The sequence below is a fragment of the Chlamydotis macqueenii genome, chromosome 4 (genome assembly GCF_036417535.1).
Source record: "Chlamydotis macqueenii isolate bChlMac1 chromosome 4, bChlMac1.mat, whole genome shotgun sequence".
NCBI classification, from domain to species: Eukaryota; Metazoa; Chordata; class Aves; order Otidiformes; family Otididae; genus Chlamydotis; species Chlamydotis macqueenii.
The window spans coordinates 24,604,780-24,621,485 of record NC_141559.1 but is presented as its reverse complement, the minus strand read 5'-3'; positions in this window follow the sequence as shown (position 1 = coordinate 24,621,485).

The window sequence follows — 16,706 nt, the reverse complement described above, 5'->3', positions numbered from 1 at the left end:
ACCGCCACGACTTCTCAAATACGATAGCCAGTGGCTTGGCAACTTCATCCGCCAGTTCCCTCGGGACCCGCGGATGGATCTCATCAGGTCCCATGGACTTGTGCACCTTTAGGTTCCTCAGATGATCCCGAACCTGCTCTTCGAGTACAATGGGCGGTTCTTCATCCTCACAGTCCCTGCTTGCACCTTCTACAGCTTGGGTGGTGGGACAGGAACTCTTGTCGGTGAAGACTGAGGCAAAAAAGTCATTGAGAACCTCAGCCTTCTCCATGTCCTGGGTAATCAGGACACCAGTTCCCTTCTGGAGGGGGCCTACATTTTCCCTGGACTTTCTTTTGTCCCCTACATACCTATAAAAGCTCTTCTTGTTGCATTTTATATCCCTGGCCAGATTCAGTTCTGCCAGGGCTTCAGCCTTCCTTACCTTATCCCTGGCCACTCGCGCAGCCTCTTTGTAGTCCTCCCAGGCTACCTGTCCCCACTTCCACCCTCTATAGGCTTCCTTTTTTACTTTCAGTTGGTCCGGGAGCTCCTTGCTTATCCACGCCGGCCTCCTGGCCTTTTTGCCCGACCTGTTTTTCACCGGGATGCACTTCTGCTGAGCTTGGAGGAGGTGCTCCTTGAATATGGACCAACTTTCCTGGGCCCCTCTTCCCTCCAGGGCCACCTCCCATGGCACTTGGCCCATCAGGTCCCTGAAGAGGCCAAAGTCCGCCTTCCTGAAGTCCAGGGCAGAGAGCTTGCCATGTAGTTTCCTTGCTGCCCCGTGGATCTTGAACTCCACCATGTCATGGTCGCTGCAGCCAAGACTGTCCTTTAGTTTCACATCCCCCACCAGCCCCTCCCTGTTGGTGAGCACAAGGTCGAGCATGGCACCCCTCCTTGTTGGCTCCTCTATCACCTGCAGGAGGAAGTTGTCATCCATGCATTCCAGGAACCTCCTGGACTGCCTGTGCCCTGCCGTGTTGTCTCTCCAACAGATGTCAGGGTGGTTGAAGTCCCCCATGAGGACCAGGGCCTGTGACCGTGAGGCTTCTCCTATCTGCCTATAGAGCACTTCATCTGCTCTGGCCCCCTGGCCAGGTGGCCTGTAACAGACCCCCACCGTAACGTCCCCTGTCCGTCCCCATCCTCTAATCTTGACCCATAAGTTCTCTGTCAGCTCCTCCTCCATCCCCAGGCGGAGCTCCACACACTCCAGCCGGTTGCTGATGTAGAGAGCGACACCCCCTCCTCGTCTCCCCTGCCTGTCTTTTCTAAAAAGCCTGTACCCCTCCAGGTTGACGCTCCAGTCGTATGTGTCATCCCACCACGTCTCCGTGATGCCAACGAGGTCGTAGCCCTGCTCGTGTGCACGCATCTCCAGCTCTTCCTGTTTATTCCCCATGCTGCGTGCATTGGTATAGAGACACTTCAGCTGGGCCCCTGACAAAGCCGACTTGCTGGCTGGAGCTACAGGGGTGCTATTGGACCGCAGTTTAGGTTTATTTGCACTTATCTGTGATCCTTCCTCAGCTTCTGGACCCTTGTCTTTATTTCTTTTCCTCCAAGGTTACATGGGCTTTTTAGAGATAGTGATATATCACCTTCTGCTTACATGAAAGACATGAGATGATGGTGGATGCCAGCATATCTTCTGCTATTGAGTTTGAAGAAAGAAAGAAATGTTTTGTCAGCAATTTCGTTTCCAATGCTTGTGTTGTGGGACATTCCTCCTTCCAAGGTAGAAGCAAGAATTTCTGGATATTTATCTTCTGTATCAGGCAACACCACCCCAGCAAGCCTTGCTCCTACCTGATGCTCCTCTCTGAAGCACTTAGGCGGAATAGGAACTGTGGTGATTGAACTGGGAATGGCCCCAGCTCTCCATCCTCTCTGAGGTCTCATCAATTTCCTCTCCTGGAAGCCTGGTAGCAACATTTTCAAGGGTTCCCTGAAGGCAGAGATTATCATCAAAGAATATTTAACTTGAGCACAGTTCTTCTTACATCTGAATCAGTCTGCCCACCTTCCTCATGCGTATAGAAAAATGTTTCCTTTTGTCAGTTAACAACATCATATGTTCTGGAGTGCTGTCAGGTTCCATCTTCAGACTACTTCCTAGAAACACTTGTACCACTGAAACTGGAGAATAATAATACAGAGAAGTGCTAAGCCTGTCCAAAGAATAAAAAAAAAAAAAAGAAAAGCAGGGAAAAAAAAAGCATCCACTCAGCCTTTCTATATCTTTCAGTGGGGATCTGAATTCAGCACTGACATTTTCAAGAGTTTCTGAATGGATCTATGCATCTGATCATAAATTTGTTCCTAACTTACATGGAGGAAAATTTAAAAATCAAAGTGCACTCTTTCCATTGACATTAGAAGCACATCCTTTGTACTTGTAAAATTTAAAAACCTTCCTCCTCTAGGAAATCATGACAATACTGTTGGAGAACTGCTCATCCATTCCAGCTTAGTTCCTCTTAGTTTCCTAATATCTGTCTTGATGGGAAGTGTTCAGAGAAATCTTCATTTTTCCAGTGGAGAATCAGGGTGATTTTGTCCTGCAGAAAATATAAACTTTTCCTATAAGTCCAAGAAAAAACCATCAGCATTCCCTCAGCACAACTGTTTGTTGACTCAAACAATGGCCATGAACAGACTGGTTTGGTTTTTGTGTCTTCAGGGAAAGCAAGCAGTTCCATAGATGGTTTTCTTTAGCCAAAAACTCAGTTTAGACTCTATTTTCCACCGTAGAATGTTTGAATGAATAATTTTGAGTCAAACATGCAGTTTTGTGTGACCGAACTTGCACATAGGTGTTTTTGAACAAAATATATATGAAGCATCTTCTCTTCATTGTACATTGTTTTCCATATATTAATTAAGTGAAAAAGATTGGTCTACACTGGAAAAGTTTTGAGGTATAAAACAGAGTCAGGGAACGTAGCATGGAAACAAAACTGGGGAAAATTACAGCTGCCTTAGTCAGAAAAAAATTATAAATCCAGTGAAAATGATTGTCTGAAATGTGCTATGCAGAAGGCAGGCATGATCTATGGGAAAATACCCAGTCAAAAGTTAATTTTCAATTGGGGAAAAATAATTTTGATGAAAAATACTTTTCACCAGACTTATAAGGACATTTGATGTTTCATTCTGTCATGGTTTAACCCCATCCAACAACTAAGCACTACACAGCTCTCACTCACTCCCCACCCCGTGGTGGGACGGCAAAGAGGATCAGAAGGGTAAAAGTGAGAAAACTGGTGGATTGAGATAAAGACAGTTTAATAAGTAAAGCAAAAGCCAGATGTGCAAGCAAAGCAAAATAAGGAATTCCTTCACTCCTGCCCATCAGCAGCCATCTCCAGGAAAGCAGGGCTCCATCATGTGTTAATGGTTACTTGGGAAGACAAATGGAATCACTCAGAACATCCTCCACCTCCTCCTTCTTCCTCCAGCTTTGTAGGCTGAGTATGATGTTAGATGGTGTGGGAATATCCCTTTGGTCAGTTGGGGTCAGCTGTCCTGGTTGTGTCCCCTCCCAACTTCTTATGCACCCCAGCCTGCTCACTGGCAGGGTGGTGTGTGCAGCAGAAAAGGCCTTGATGCTGTATCACTGCTCAGTGATAACAAAAACATCCCTGTGTTATCAGTGCTGTTTTCAGCACAAATCCAAAACATAGCCCCATACTAGCTACTATGAAGAAAATTAACTCTAGCCCAGCCAAAACCAGCACACATTCTCAAACGGAATTACATCATCATCTTTGAAAATAGGGCTAAAAGAGGCTGCTGTATACTCTCCTTTTCTGACTCACAGAAGAGTCAGCTGTAATGGCATTGTTCTTGACAAACTTCTGTCTAATCTTTTCTCAGTGATCCCTGGTGGGAGAGATGCTTTACTCCTCAAAACAGTTTACTGCAGTCACTATCCTTACATGTTCCAATATCTAACCTATTAAAGTAATTTTAGCCACCTAGCTCTTTACCTATCCACCAAAGACTTAGAGTAGAATAATCTCTTCAGCTATTTGAAGACCAGTAACACACCTCTCTTCCCAGCCAAAATTCTTTCAGATTTTCCTCAATTTCTTATTTATTTACATTGACAATGATTCTTCTTGTCTTTGAGCTCTCTGAAATTGGTCCACATCAAGGAAGCGCCCCTTAACAAGTTATTTCTCATCCTCTATTTGTGCAGTAAGTTATTTGTATCTACCTTACATTTTGCTTAACTAATTTTTAGAATGTTTCCCCAATTTTCAAGATTGATTTAAAGTCTATACTTGCTTTCCAGCATATTTACTTATTGCTTCATGTTAAGAGCAAATTTAAGAAGCATACTTACTGGTGAATGTATTCCTTTAAGTCAGTGAATGCTACTGAGTGATCTTACTGTAATGTAAATAAGAGGATGAGGAACACATCTACCTAATAATGTAGTAATCCTGTTTAGAAGAAAAAAAAAGATATGAAAGCAAAAGATTTCAAAGTTTATTTGTACAGGGTGATTGAGGTGTTGCTTAAAATAAAGATCTAGGAGCTGGTTAGAAGTTAATACTAATTGCTGTAGACCTTAAGAGGTGGACTATTTTGAATAGGTCTTAAATAAAAAGATACAGTCATAACTGCTGCAATCAGGATGTTTTCCAAGTTAAAATGTGTAGTCAATCCATCCACAAATTGTCTGTACCATGTCTACTTAGTTGGACAAGATGACCTCCAGAGATCCCTTCCAACCTAAACCATTCTGTGACAGGTTTCAGTGTTTTCAGTTACAAAGATTTTGCACAGTACAGATTAGAAAGTAGTGCTATGATCACATCAGGAGATATCTCCTTGTCTCTTCGTTCTTGGATCATTTGAAAGACTTTGGATCCCTTCTGCTCCCTTAAGAAGTATTATAAAGTGCATGAGGAGACATTTTTTGATATCCAGTAAAAGCAGCTGAGCAAACACTTGAGACATCCTGAATTCAAAGTAAAAAAAAAAGGAGATTTAAGGCAGTATGGCTACAGTGCCAAATGGCTTATTGTGGTAATTTGTCAATCAGTAAGCAAAGGTTGTGTCCTGTTGGAAAGAGAAGGAGATGGCAAACCTACACAATTGCTCCATAATTTCTTTAGGTTAGCATAGTAGGAAATGTTGTCTGGACAAATCATTGCAGAAGTCATAATAGTGAGGAAGAACAGTTTTTCAGATAAGTTGTGCTCGGCAAGTAGAGAGCATACTGAACACCTGAGATGAATGCCAATGTCTGTGATTACAAGGGCTTAAAATATCAGAGAAATAAAAACAGTCTCAATATATTTATGTAACTGGGAGTGATAAGTTATTTGAAGTGTCCTTGCCTATCGTCAAGGTAAGTTGTCAGTTACTTGCAGGTGAATATATGTCAGTATTCACCAGTTCATGGCTGCTGTTCATATCTCATTAAGATAGCTATAGACACACATACAGAATGTAGTTCCAAGTAAACAAGGGTTTGCTATGCAGAGAGAAAGATGTTGCACCTGGTATCACTTTTATTGTTTTGTCCCAGCTACTTTTAAGTGCCCAGAATTGTGATGTTTTGTCCTCTGTTTTTTAGAACACAATTCATAATGTTCTGCTGTAGCTCCTGTTCTCCTCTTGACATGATGAAGAAATCATAAACAAGTATGAAAGCCTAGTTTTAATGTTTATTATTGCTGAGTGTGAGAAGAGAAGGTCCCAGTGGTGTAATTGCTATTGTGGAGCCTCAGGGAAGTCAAGTTATTAAACAAAATCTTCTATGCCTCTTATTTGAGAAATTTCTAAAATAATTTTTAAAATTAAGATACAAATACATTTGTTTGTGATTCAGCTTCCAGTGCCTGTTAAAGTACTCAGTTGATGCATAACATTTTAAAGCCTTTTAAAAGCCAAATAAAATTATTACTTGTAAATTATTAAAAGCCTCCAACAAATGGAAAAATACTTACGGAAAACTCCTTCATAAATAATGTTCATACTAAATTAAATAGTAGTGTAAGGAATGCATTAAAGTTCACGAACAAGATATCAGCAGTGTGCTCCCTTAACCTTAAAGTTATGATAGCTGGAGCACTTGCTACCTCTCCAAAACCTTGTGGCTCCAAGTCCTGGCTCACTCTGGGAAAGAAACATGTGGTGCTGCTGAAGACTGGAAAAAGAGCTCGAGGTCAGAGGTCGACACAGTAAGGGAGTTTGCTCTTTAAGAGGTTATCTGTGGATCTGCAAAGCCAAAGTGTAATTGGGTTCTGTGATGTGATTTTAGTGTGTAATTGTATATGATCTTAGGTAGTTTCAAAGACAAGGTTGGAAGATTTTTCTAGCCTGCTTGTGATAGCAATTTTGGGGAGCCTGTGTAGCCTGAGATGGACAATGCAGTTGCTTCAGAAATTGTCATCAGAAGTGATATAGCTGGTACCTGATTAATTTTAATTATAATTTTAGCAAACTAGTAATATGGTTTGTTTTTTCTCCTCTCTGTAATATGGCTGCTGTAAATCAGCAGCGGTGCAAGCTTGTACATTTTCTGGAACTGGTAAACTCCGGTTTCCTTCTGAGCTGATACTGCATCGGAGAAAATTTTACTTCTTTATTAAGACAGTACAAGTTACTGTAATTGATCTGACTGGATATTGCATTTTCTTTGGTCTTTGAGTAGATATTGCCAGTGGGTTATCAAGTTTCTGGCTCTCAATTATTCAAAACAATGTGAAACAAACATTTCCTACTGTTTTAGTTGTTTAGGGTTTCCTTGATTAAGCTGTCACCACTGTCAGTTATGTTCTTATAAGCCTGCTTGGATCTATTTCATGTTAAGAAAAAGCTCAGATAAATCCAGGAAAGCTTAATGTTTATCCAATGTGAAAATAATTACTCAAAAGTGTTATTCTTAATCCAGATAATTAGAGTGAGGAAGGAGAGATCAGTGTCATTGTGAATTATGCCCTGGCAATTGACTCTTGGTCCTTGTAAGTTTCAGGTGAAGATGTGAACGGATAAAGGTTAGATTAACCATAATCCAAAGTAGCTGCAACCTTAATCTGTTATGATACAAGGATGATCACTTAAAAAGAGCTGGATTGTGGGATTGTTTCTGGTTGGATAAGATGCCGCTCGACTGGGACTAGTCTTAAAACATGCTTAGCACCATGTCACTGCAGCTGTAAGCACTTGTGCACGGTTTCAGACTGCCGCAGCTCAGAGTCTGACTGCTGGGCTCTCGCTGCACAATGTAATACTACACTGCATTGCAATATCTGTACTTCACATTAACATGCTTTACCCTCTGCTTCATGGAAAATAGATGGTAACTGTTATATGGAGTGATTTGCTCGATGATTACTTCTCTGTGCCATTAAACATATTTCTTTATGTTCCCTGTTTGAAGTGTTCAGTGTGTCTACAGACAGATGTACTGTATAAAGGTGTCTGTGCACATTACAAAAATTGACCAATGAAAAAATATAAAATAGACAGAATGTTTACTTTCTCTGTCTTAGTTTATACCATTATTTTGTATAGTTACTAATTAAAAATCCATAACAATACATGTCTACATAAGGGCAATGTTTGCAGCTGTGGTTTTCTGTGAGGTTGCACAGTTTTCAGAAATCCATTGTAAGTGAACAAGACGAAATCAAAACGAATTCACTTAGAATGCAGTAAAAGTAGCTTTAAAAAGGAGATATGCATGTATTTGCACATACCACAAGCAGATACACACAGAAAGTACCTGATGCTTCAGACTTTCCCCCATTGATAGACATGGACATAATAGTGATGGCTCAGATGACAGCATGTGTGGTAACTCTTCGTAACTCTTCAGTGCCAATGGTTACTTATTAGGAGTACTGAAAGAGGAAGAGAAAAGGGTGAAAGACAGGTCATTTCTCAAAAAACGGTACAGGAAATATTTGGTCTCAGCAGATAATTTAATTGCATGGTCCAGTCTGCATCGTTGTTTCAGGCCAAATGGAAAATAAGGTAAAGACATTTTTTCCCGCCTATTCATTTTTTTTTTTTGTAATAAATTACACACATTTATTCTGCACACATATATTTGTGCAGATCTCCTTCATCCGTACTAGAAAACTGGAAGCAGCCTTCCTTGATGCATGGCTACGGTGAAGAAATAGTTAAGAATGTAATTAATGGAATGCAAAAGCTAATAAGAGGAAAGTACTTTAATACACACTTGAGCTAGAATCTTCTCTGTGAATAATTAAAATTCTTTAAAGTTCATTTCTGTATTTTTAATAAAGTATATCTCCATAAGACTTATTCCTGTTTTTAAACCTTCCTACACTTAACTCACTACCTTCTCTTTTAAACTATTTTTAGAATTGCATAACTTTTACTCGAAAGGGGCTTTACGTAATGTTTATGTTTGCTGATGTCTTCAAAATAAATTCTGCAAGATGCATGACATTCACAAATCTTGTTCCTAGCTTAAAAATTATTCATTTAGAGCATCACATGAAAATGTTATGTTATTTCTAGTGCCACATTATATGCTATGGATTTGTGTGTATATAACTGTTGTGGTGTCTTGCATCCTGGAGTCTCTGGACTCCAGTGTTTCACGAAAATGTATGTCACTAATAAAAATTTCCAGACTTAGGTCAGAAAAGATTTTAGGGCAGGAATTTAAATCTTCAAGCTTTTGAATTTAAGTCAACCTTTAATTAAAGTAAGTGAGGAAGACACTTCCCTACTTGATAACTCATTACAAGGGCATATAGCACAGAGTTGCCCCACACCTTTCAGCAAAGGCTTTTTGCAATTGATACTGAAGGACCCACTGGTCTCATGTAACACAGTGATTCTTATATTAGAGAAAGAAAAGGGGAAAATAGAAGAAATTCCCTTAGCATAAAAGGCAGTAAGAACTAAACAGTAGAATTGCTTAGTGGAAAAGATGAGTTAGGATGAAAATGAAATTATAGAGCTTATAGTTGAGCACCTTTGGCCCCTTCTGCATTTTACAGAGGTAGACTGGTAGACAGTTGCCAGTCTCAGCCACAAAATATCATGGAAATGTCATTATTGGTACATTAGGAAAGTAAACAATAATGGTGGTCCCTGTAAAAAAGGAAATAGTAAGAGGAGTAAAAAGTTTTAGAAAATCAGAAGTGAAATAAACAAAGATATAGTAGCACACTAGATGTGCTGGAGAAAAAGAGAAAGTCCTTTGAGAGTATTTGTAGTGTCAAAGACGACAGTCAACTTTGTACCAATATCTATAATTTTGCGGTCTTTAAGTAGCTTGAAATTGCTTATGTATTAGGAAGTTTTAGAAAATTAAAACCAAAAAAGGAGATACTGTAACTAGACCTATCAAAAGAGAAGTAACTAAATAATTTAAATGTCAAACTGCAAATTGTCACAGACAATAGAAGGTTTTATTCACAGGAAACTGAAGTAACTAGTAAAAATGTGGCATTTATCACTTTAAAGCAGCTTCAGGGTTGAATGATGACCAAACTCTGTCAGTCTTTTTGAGTAGTGATGATCCCAGGAAGCTCAGGGAATAGGAAAAGAGTTCCTGACGCATCAGGCTGAGTATTGCTACAGGGTGGACAGATTGCTTTTATGTTCAGCATCTCTGAGGTCTGGAAGCCATACGTCAATGGAAAAAGCCTTGGCTGATTTCTCTAATTTTCCAGGATTAGTGGGTTTTTAGCTAAAATTATGATCTTCTGTAACTTCCATTAGTGTACCAGAAAAGGTAGTTCAAGAATAAAGCAATTCTTGTAATGACTTTAAATCTTACATACTTACTTGCACAGTCAACATGCATCAACCAGATACATTAGTGTTTCAGAATTTTATGAAGTATTATAAAGGAATACAGCACAGTAATTTACTGACCATGGACAATTAAGAAAGAAGGAGGTACCTAAGGACAACCATGAAACCAGTACAGATTAGTCACAGCTAATCTATTCTTGTAACTCAACAGAGATTTTCAGTTTCAAAGAGGAATTTTACTTGTGTTTAAGACTAGTTCAAAGTGAATTGAACATTCATGGAATTTGCATTGAACATAATGCAAGTTTTTTAACTTGCATTAAATGGAAGTATTTGAAACAAAAATGGTGGAAATGCAGATTTTTTTTTTTATTTCTAGTGAAAACAAATTGTTTTGTCAGTGTTTTCTACTGCCTAGTTCTTCTTCCATCCCACTAGACAAACATAATCCTATCTCCTTGATATTTTGGTGTAAAAAGATAAGAGTCACTGTGTTGAATCACACCAGAAGTAAGTTTTGCCCATTAGCTTCTTTCTGACAGTGGCTGGTAGATTAGGGAAAGAGTAAAAGAACATGTCCAGTAGAGAATATTTTCCGTCTTTTAATGATCTCAGTTTTAGAGATTTCTTTTTATAGGCTTTACCATATTGTTGTATTTTAGTGCCCTTAATAGTCCTCTTTTCAATAAATTTGCCCATTTGTATTTTACTTCTATTTACGCTTGTGGCATGATGTAGCAACAAGCTAGTTTAAACAACTAATGTAATTATGAATATCTGGAAAAAGAATTCCTGGTAAAGTGTGTATTTAAAATGGGCTACCTAGCAATTTAACTTGATATTCCCTAGTTCTTCTGTTGTGAGACACAGTGGAAATTTTTACTTGAGAACATAAACAGGGAACAAATTCTCTCTCACCTGTCTCTTTTTTACCATGTTAAAGGGTCCCATTCTAATTAATTTCTCTGCCTACAGAATGACTCATCTATGTTTTTTCATTCTTGGTCATCCTGGTTACATTTCTTTGTATCTTTTGAAGCTCTGCTATATTTTTGAGGAGGTGAGAACAGCATCCAGTATTCAAGAAGTGGCTACTACACCGATGACTTACACTGGTATAATATTTTTTGTTTGTTTGTTTGTCCTCAATTATTTACATAACAATTCTGAACATTTTGTTTGCTGTTTTTTTCTTTTGCCATATATTGAGCTGGTGCTTACTGTCCACAATGTGTCCACAGTTGCTTTCCTAAAACTTGGCTTTAGTATCCAGCATAGAATCATGTAAGTATAATTCAGTTTGTCTTTCCTGTCTGTATTTTACTTCATATTCATTGACAGTAAAATGTCAATTACATCATCATGAAATCTTTCTACAATCAAATGATGTCAAGCATCTCTGTAATCTCAAAATTTATTCTTTTTCAAGGTAATTTGTGAGGCAGTTGAACTGTGCAGATTCCTGTGGGAATACACTGACAACTGCCCTCCATTGTGAAAGCTGGGTTCTTTTAAAATCTATTTTCCTATTTCAAACTTTTTTTCCCCCAATGATATGGCCTTATGTCTTATTCTCCAACACATTATCTTAAAAACTGTTGGTGAGGACACCATAATTTTTTTTTTTAATTAAGGTATTTCCAGCCAGTTTACCTGGTGCAGAGATCCATTTCTACTCCTGCTCTAACTGAGCACGCAGACACATTTAATTAAAAAGGCAGGTCAACCTGCATGCAACTTTGCTCTGCAGTTGGTACTCATCTTGCTCAGATAAACTTTGACTCTTGCCCCAGATGTTTGTGAAGACATGGGGTGGCTTCTAAGTTGGAGGCTCAGACCTTACATTTGGTTTGAGTTGTGGACAGTATGTCAGCTTGACTGCCATTTTGATTGGCTGCTGCTTCAGCAAGAATAATAAAATCCATGGAAATTTGATTCCTCAAAATTGGAAATCCTTGTCTCTTCAAGTGCTGGGTTCTACCTGAATCTCTCTATCATTGGTATTTCCTATGTATGCAGTTCAATTAAGTCTTGATTACTATTTCTTCACTCCTGTGTTACCTGGGCTCAACCTCACAAGATTGATCAGTAAATTCTCATTACTGGGACAGGTTTTTAGAAAAGCGTGTCTATCAAGAGTTGTTATTCCAGCAGATTTTTTTAAGAACTGTTTCCTGCATTAGCTCTATGGAAACTGGAAATCCCTAGTCTAAACAAGAGGGGTAACAACATAAACATTAGTAGATAAGTACATGTACATATATTTTTAAAATGGAGTATAAGCTTCTAAAAGTACTATTAATTAAGACAAAACTTTTTGCGTTCTAAATGGTAAAATGACTGAAACTATATTTTATAGATAAAGATATATATAAATATAAAATAGAAATTTCATGAAAGGAAACAAAACTAGCCATATTCTGCAGCTTTAGTTAAAAATTTTTGTATAGTTCTCTTCTGTTTCATTGTTCTGTATTAATACTGATTAATTACAGCTTCTGACTTCTTCACAGTCCCTTCACACAGAGAGTTCTGGTATTAAGCACAAGATTACAATAAATGAAGGAGAGCCAAGCAGACTTCTGTCCTGTTAAACATAGAAATGAAAAGAAATCACTATTTTGTAGAATTTGCAAGTTAGAAATTGCTAAGTGAATAAATGCTTCTGGAAGAAATACACTTAGAGGCACTTCGTAGTGAAAGCAATAATTATGGCATTTAAAACAACGGATTTGATTGTGTTCTCTACATTTGAGTTCCCCCCCTACTCCAAATGGAAAATTTCCCATGTATAATGTGTTTTAAAGCATTATTGCTGTTAGGTTTTTTTACTTCTCAGTTCCATTGTGGCTGCAGACTCACAAGCCAAATAGGATGCTTATAGTCATTTATATAATATGAAACCAATAATTTTCTGCCATATTGTATGTGAAATGTTTGAACTAATAAATGTTTGATGTCTGAACTAATAAATCCTATGATCTCTGCAGTGACCCTGTCAGGTGATTAATGTACATTTCAGACTAGCAAAGTCAAATAAGAAATTTTCTTTGGTTGGGACACCTGTCCCAGAACATGTAGCCTACGGCATAGTATTTCTGGAGCTCATCCTATTCATTGTCATGCCCATAAAGAAAACTCTTTTCCAAATTCCACAGGTCTCACGTATGGCAATAATAATCTAATATATAATGCTGAGAGAGTAGAAAGAAAATCTGTTTCTGTTTTTGCATGCTCTTCAAATGCAAGCCTTTCAAATACTGCGAGATACAAGGCTGTGCTCATTATGGTGTTTCTCATGTATCTGCTTTAGCTTTGGTGTCTGGGTAATTTTTGCTCCAATGGAGATGGAGTTCCTCTCCTGAGAACAAGCTTTCTTCTAAGTTTTCTCATGCTTCCTGGTTCTGATCAAAGGATTAATACTGCAATAGTTTATCCTTTCGGTGTTTTGCATCCCTGTCCTCATAATAAAAACAAGAACAAAAAAAAAAAGGATTGTAAACCAAATTACTTGTTTGAAACAATCGACTTTCAAAACAGAGCATTTAGGCTAACTTTAGGTCTAAGCTTCAAGTGTTATTTCAGATAATTTCTAATAGTATCTGAAATAATTTGCATATGGTAAATTTATTAGGAGATTGATTTTCAGATAACTTCTTGGGTATACTTTTTTCCCCCCAGCCTTAACATGAAAGATTTTCAAACAATGGAGGTGGGACTCAGAAGCACATGGTCCCCTGAAATTCTGTTCCTAGATCCCTGTGAAAAATAGTGTTGGTCCGCAGAGCAGAAGTTTCTATCACAACTTAGGCACTGCAAAGATGATAGTACATCTCTAATTTTCTCTGTTCTGGAAACCTGAGGGATTTATTGTTTGTGTGCATATATAAATCATGGCAGCATTAGGCACTAGTAGGCAGAATTCTTGTTTCAGGAGCAAGGGCTCTGAAACAGCTTGTACTGTGTGGGTGAACATCTGCAGTGCCAGCTTCACTGGTGAAAAAAAAGCAGTGAAGCATAACACAAGGGAAACTGCCTTTGTTGATCTACTCACAGGGCCCAAGTATAAACTCTTACACTTAGTGTCCCGTCCAAATCAGAAGTTCTCTGGGTACATGGGAAACTGGCAATAAAGCATTTCTGGTCCATGATTGGATACAGGTTGGCACACATCTTGTGTGCCTGAAATAAAATTGGAATTGTATTGATTAATACCACTCCTTCTGATGTGGGACAGTTTCCAAAGATAAAGAAACAACATTTATAAGAGAAAAACTATGTAATTGAGTTCCAGTAGGCATGCAGTGAACTTAATTTAATTTTATGATTTTTTCATTTCTCAGACCTTTAGGGCTCCACAACTAGAAAGGGGAAGGACTGTGACCATGCCTTACAGTGAGGACTGCAATTTAACAGAGCGCAGCAGAAGTGCAGAGGAGTATGGCAAAATCAAACACAGTATATGATCCTTTTCTTCTACCGAACTGGGTATGGTTTAAATATGAATTTGTTAAAAAAAAGAAGTAAAGAAACCTAGAAGTTTCTTTATTTGCTCCTTTGAATGCTGATGCTTCTTTTTCTCATACATGAAGCAACTGAGTCATCATCATATGGAGAGACTGTATGCACTGTGTATGTAGATGTCTGCATCTGAACTATGAGTCCATACTCTTTTATAAAAAGTGCCATAAGAAAATGGCACTTTTAGGGTACATTTATTATTTTAAGATTGATACATAAAATTTTTCAGATGAATCATCCTGTACATCTGCTTATTTTTTTCCTTTGAATATAAAGAGACAACTAGCTCCAATCTGAAGGTCTGTATTTCTACCACCTAAGGTAGAGGGGGTGCGTCCTGTCCGTTGTGCCTCTTAGGAACATTTAGGGAGAAAGGACTACAGCTGCAGTGTCTCTTAACTACCAACTGTGTTTATCTGCCCACTCAGAAATTGCTGAGAAGGTAGGTGAAGTGTGGTGTGTTGTTAGTTTTTTCTGTTTTCCCTTTAGGGAAGAGAAAGTAACTGGAGAAATAATGAGAGCTGTGTTTACAGAGTAGCCCAAAGCTGTGAAGTAAGCTATAGCTACCTTTAGCTATGGTAGCTTTATATTGTTGGGGTTTTAAAATTTTTTAATTATTTTATTTTTTTTGGAGTACAGTTTGCTTAGCAAAATTGGTATGAACAAGCTGGTTTTGGCAAGCCTCTCTTCTTTTCATGTCACACTATCTCATCCTTTGCCTTTCTCTTACATTCCCCCTGCCCTGCCCCTTGCTTCCTTTGCTAATGTATAAACCACCTGCACACCTCCTGACTAACTTTCTCCTAGAGGAGACTCCAGTGTTTGGTTAAGTCACGGGAGATGCAGGGATTTGTGCAGTCCTCTCGCTTACGCACTGCGGAAGTGATGACAGAACAGTCCCTACAGTCACTAGAGAAACTGACACATCACACCCAATTATGTGGCCTCTCTGGCCCCTTGTGCCAGTCCTCCTTGAAATATAAGCTTTCTGTCTCATGGTCTATTTTATTTTTAAAGAAATTTGTTATTTAAAAGAAAAGGAAAAATGGTGTGTGGGGGGGAAGGAGTTAGTGTATCATTCTAAAGAAAGCTGTTATAGAGGAAGTCTTCAAGGACATTCAATATATCAGATTAAACATAGTTTAAAAACTTGGAAATTATTATTTTTTTAAGGCTCACACAGACAAAACACCAAATTTAAACTGATGGTAATAGAGGAGTCAAGCCTTGTCATTTACAATGACACTGCCCACAGCTATTTTGACTAGTGGGAGTTATTTGCCAGTAATTATAGAGTACAGATACATACACCAATCTATATCTGCTCAGGATCCTACATGGCATTCAGTCAGCTGTAGAAAAAGCTGATTATTTTTCATGTTAATACCACATATGCCGTCAAATGCAGCCATGTTTTTCTTTCCTCATACCTAGAAGGACCTGTCCCTCAAAAGTGAGATTGCATTAGCGTCACAGCTTATTTCCCCCTGTCCTACAATTGCTGATATAACAGAAGAACAAAAGCAAAGCTGACTTTCAGCTCTTTGATTATATTTGTAAGAAAAGGAGTAATTAGAAATAAAAATACAAGTTCTTATGATAGAGGTGTGCTTGTCCTACACCTGGATTTCAGATTATAGGCATGGAACACAGATTACTAATTTTATAAAATTACCTGAGCAGAATCTCTCTCTTCTGAGAGAGAGATTGCATGGGAAACCTCTATATTACAAAATCTACTGCAACTGGAGTTTTTATCTAACAGCTTGTACTTAAGGTGCACAAATGACTGCAGGGTTTTAACTGTTCCTTGTTAAATTGTTTTCCCTTTTAAAAGTTTTGACAGCTGTCTTAAAACAGCAGGAATACAACATCCATGGTATGATTATTTGGCAATGATTGTAATACAAATTTTGCACATCTCTTTGCTGTTAATTGCATAGTAAGAATTCGAGAAGTTTCTGAGGAAAAAAAAAAAAGAGGAAAAAAGCCCAAGAACATGGAAAATGACTGGTTACAATCGCCACATGGGAAAACAAACTAAGAAGAAAGGAATATATTTCTGTCCCTTCTGAATGCTATTGCAGAGTGTAGTACAAGAGTTACACTGTGTACACATTTTCTGGCTTTCTGTTTTGCAGCGATGGATGTTAAAAATGCTGGGACAACAGTGAACCACCCTCCCAGGAGAGCTTTTGGGAAGTCCTTCATCCCCTCTGCCTAGGCTCGACCAGGAGCTGGGGGATGGCAGCCGCTGCTCCCTCCTGGCTCCCGCAGCACTGCAAGGGAACCTTCTGCTGTCTCAGTGCCCTGGTGGCCTGAGGAGCTGCCTCGCAACCCCAGACTCCTTTTTTTCCCTTCCTTTTCAATCTTTGTTGATTTGAAACATGGAGAGACAGATTCGCATCACTTCAATGAGCGATGCAAAATTAGGT